The following is a 4736-nucleotide window of genomic DNA, read 5'->3' as shown; positions in this document are numbered from 1 at the left end:
GACCACAAAACGTTCTTCTAGCATGGGAAGGCTGCGACGCTTAGGACATGCCATTGTTCTTTTCTTCGGACCTCCTGACACCACCCATAAGCTTATCTGTTTATTGATCCTACGTGAGGAGGAGCTGCTACGACCTTCAGTTCTGTTTTTCTTTGAAGCCGTGTTATCGCTATTGGGTAACACAAGGGTGTTGCTAGTGTTGCTAGTGACTCTGTGGGTTGCGGCGTATGGATTCGCCAGATAAAAGCCGTAGAACACAGGTAGTATATGTCGGAGACATTCCAAGGCCACTGCACCCGTAAAAAGATTAGATATCAAGTCAGATTGCGGCGTTACTGTGAGTGCGATTGAGATTATTTTAATGGCGAGGAGATGTCGGTGCAACTATAGAGACCATTCATGTAACATCCCGCGTGCATATTGCAGTGCTATTGACAACTTATGTGACGCTGCTAGAAATAAGCGGATCGACGTATTATGGTGGCTGTGAAGCATTCCGATTGAGCAATTGGTAATACTCGTTATTGACAGGAAAGATGACAGCTAATCAAAGTACATCGAAAAAGATATTGTTCAACCTGAGAAAAAAAAAATTCGGCAGCAGGTATCACTCCTGTAGCACGTGAAGGCGAGAGTGTGCAGCACACTTGGTAGCGCGTTAACTTATTCAATCTGAGGGGATAGACTGCTTGCAAGACATAAGGACACGCAGTGTGAGGTGCATGTGTGGCCCTTTAGGTCGACCTCATCGACGACACTTGCGAACACTTAATGCAACAACGTAAAGGTGCAGCCTGCTTGTCGTCAGTAAGTGCAACGAATGTGCAACACAACCAGAACACAATTAAAGAGACGCATGATTGTTGTACCTCATGACTGTTTATGAAACTCTATTTTAAGTGTCATCCGGTGGTAAGCGATCCTCTAACCATAAACCGTCGCTGAGGCTCCGCAGTGGCTTATAGACGTTCAGAGACATAATCGTGGCCTTATGGTCTGTAAAGTAGCAGGCGATCTACACTGCAAGTCTTTAATGGCATCGTAGTTGGAGAACACCGAGTCTATGCACATTCCCCGGTTTGTAGTGGCACTCTTGCGTACGTTGTGCGCGTGATTTTAATGGATGTATGCACTGCACGCTTCACTTTGCTGAGTGCTTGTAGCCTCGACAATGCGAGAGGGATGAGCCTTGCATTTTTCGCTCGCTTAGGGGGGTATGAGCAGTTGCTGATGATTATAGTTTCGTACCATGGGAGACGACGGCGCGTTTTTTTAGTTATGAGCTATAGATTTTGTACCACTGGACTGGACGACGCGTTTTTATGGTATGAGCCCTTGCAATGAGCCACTTAAGGCTTTCGCTTAAAAAAAAAGAACAGGCATAAGTAGTTGATTGGTAGCGGCCTTACTGCGCACTGTATATTGCGCACCTTCGCTTGCATAGTGCACCACCGTTAGAGATTAACGAGGCCTGCCCTCTCCGTCTTCAAATAATTGTAGTTTCGCCAAGCTACTGGCTGTCGTATCGCATGTGTACTGTTATCCGTGCTTCTGTTGACACTTTTTCTGAACATACATTGAATTACTTTGTCGTTGTCAGAGTTCGAATCTTGTTTTCCCTGTTTCTTTTTTTTTTAGTTACATGTACAGTACAAAAGAGGTTAGCATAATGGGTGATGCCGGTTGCCCCTTTTTGCTTAGCCAAAGTGTAGCGCAAATGCGCTGTTCAAAAGAATCAGCTTTGGTCAGCGGAAGTCCAATACCTTCTAGAGTGCTATAGTCGTTCCAGAGATAGAGGGGAAAGAAAGACAGAAGGCAGGGATATGTTATATGGAAAAGCGTCTGTTTGGCTGCCGTGCGCTGGCGGAAAATAACAGGAGAATAGAGAAAGGAACGAAATACGTGATGAAAGTGCGCACGCGAACGTAGAGCCCTCGTACACGACAGACACTCTAAAAAAGCACGAAAGTGCCCCATCACTTTCCTCTGGACCGATGATCGGTAGGCACTGTGTTCCGGTAGCTTCTGCCCGAACCGTGGATTACCGTCTAGTTGCCTCAGTTCATTGGACATTGATTGCCTATGTTTAGATCGAATATATTCGTTCCCGAACTATGGTTGAAATGCTCGTTCCCCTGAAAAGAAGTAAGGAGATACCACACCAACCGGTGTGGCAGCTCTTGTAAAAGTGACCTACCAGAAATAGCCTTGAATCAATTACTTTTGTGTAATATTTACTTGTCGTAACGTTGGCTCCTGCTTTCACCTTGTTCTCGTTTTGCAAACAGATAATAATGACGACACAAGCGCTAAAAAGTAACAACTGCTGATTTACTTAGGAACACAATTTCAAAAGCTCAAGTTTGCTCTATGCGTGCGCCACGTGACTACTGTATCTCATCAGGCACAACCGCCAATAACGTGCAGAAAGCCCAATTTTTGTATAGATAAGAAAACTAGCCTCGCGGATTCGTCGCGTTCTACTTTATAAACTGGCAAATCAGTTGTGCTACTATCTGCTAGTCTCCTGGCCAGCTCACATGGTTGAGCGACCGCCATGATAAGGGGTCAGTGCCAGGTTTGATCCTGGGTTCATATCCTCCATGGCTCCTACACTTGTTCCAGACATAGAGAGCAAACAATGACACAAGGCAGGGATATGTAACTTGGAAAAGCGTCCGGTCGACTCCCGTATACGCTGGGGGAAATGAACAGGGGAATGGACATATAGAGATGAAAAAAGATTTGCTTCCATTGCTAAAATATGTCAATGCACAATAATGAAATCAGTATCACCCTGGCTATGCATAATTGTTGGTGCAGCAAAAATCAAGACATGCTTATTCTCGCAAAATATTTCTTGTATATGGCGAGTCTCTCAAACGCTGAAACAGGCATAAGTGCATGAAGCCAAGTAACAAATTTATGTCTAAATCAACACAATTCTTTTCACACTACAAGGCTATTTGTGTAAAAAAAGATATACACTACTGCTGAAGGAACATTTGCGAAAAATTTCCGCCTTTAACTTGAACGCCTTTTGTGTGTGTGTGTCTCCATGTGTGCGTGTTTCTTTTTTTCTTTTTTAGCGTTTTCCTCTCTGTCATCTTTCTAACCCCTATCTCCCATCCCCAGTGTAGGGTAGCAAACCGGAGACTCATATCTGGTTGACCTCCCTGCCTTTCCTCTTCATTCTCTCTCTCTCTCTCAGAAATGTGCGCTTTATGGAGATGAATGCGCTGGACCGGTGCTTCTAAAGCAATGGTTCAAATTCCCGTCGGAAGAGTCACAGGATATTGCTCAATCTCTTCTTCTTATGCAGCAAGATAGATAAAAGGTATTCGAAATAATTAGTTTGCACTTTTGTCGCGATAATTGATGAAATGAAGAAATTGAATACTGCTGCAAAAAAGTTAATAACGGAGCCATGAATTAGGTTTCCTTGCACTGCTCATTGGTAGAAGTCGCGGCCGATCATCTACGTGGCACCTTATGCCGCATGATGGAAATGCATGTTCGGGTGATTTATCGGGTGGGGCTTTTTAAAGGAAACCTTTGGCAAAAAGGTGAAAAGAAACGTACGCAATCCTTGGGTGCCCACAAAGAGCCGCTAATCAGCGTTTACTAGACGCTGCATGTGCACCTTCTGGCTACAAACATCCGAGAGTTGCTCGCTATACTAGAAGATAGCTATATTTTTCTGCAGTTACCACGCTCGTGGATTTATGAGAACCTTGAGAAACTTCTTATTTTTCTCTCTTTTGTAGTTCATGAGCTATTTTCCATTGTCGTCTTGTCATTCTTTTCATTTTATTGAAATCCTGTCATTATTGTTTGGTGTAGTTTTGTACATAAGTGCGTCCCTTTTTCTTAATTTTTGTTGGAAGTAATGGCAATACGCGTCTCGTCTGTCCTTGTCACACGCTGTGCTGTTCAATCCTGCAAAAAACGTAAATATATTAAGAGAACACAGGATTCCAACCCAACAGTGCCGAGTCGGGGGTCAGGAAGTGACATATGTCCTGTGTCGTGTTTCTTCTCTCGCGCCACTCGAAGTTTGTGTTCGCATTTTACAAGTACGAGCCGACTAGCCCAGCAAGACGTCTTACAAATAGATAGGTCGCTTGACTAACTCACGCTTTCATGATCTTGTCAACGTCCTCGTGGCGTGTTTTTCGAGCTGATTCACGCTTGCTGCATCAATTCCGATGTTGACGTTGTCATCCTGGCACGTCATTATGACCGCCAGTCCGTAGACGAACCTGTCTAAAGAGACGCGGAAGCGTCTCAAGAGATTGACGACTTCAACACAGAGGAAATGTTTCGAAAAGAGTCATTGAACAATTGGAACCCGTTTGCGACTTGTTCGGTCGTGGTTGTAACTGCGCTTTTCAGGTTACGCAGCCTGTCCTCCAGCTAGCCATATCTACAGGTGGCCAGCCATGCCAACTTGCTGATTCGAAAGCGAAAGAGAGATATAGCTTTTTTGTACGTTATTATTATTTCATTCGCGCTATCTGTACGTCTGTCTGGAGAGTGCTTCGTAGTCGCCCGCTTCTTTTTCGGCTACGCTGCAGCTTCGTGGTTGTTGACCGCACTCCTTTTGTGCTGTGCCGTTGTAGGTGAAACCTGCTCTCGCGACTATATTCTTTCTCAGTGAGGATGCTTCGCAATGTTCATGTGCACGTGTGGCTGACGGCTGCGATGTGATAATATGTCAAACGACCGCATTCATG

The sequence above is a fragment of the Dermacentor variabilis genome, chromosome 4 (assembly GCF_050947875.1).
Source record: "Dermacentor variabilis isolate Ectoservices chromosome 4, ASM5094787v1, whole genome shotgun sequence".
In the NCBI taxonomy this organism is placed as follows: Eukaryota; Metazoa; Arthropoda; class Arachnida; order Ixodida; family Ixodidae; genus Dermacentor; species Dermacentor variabilis.
The sequence above is the reverse complement of the archived record's forward strand: the minus strand, read 5'-3'. Positions refer to the sequence as shown.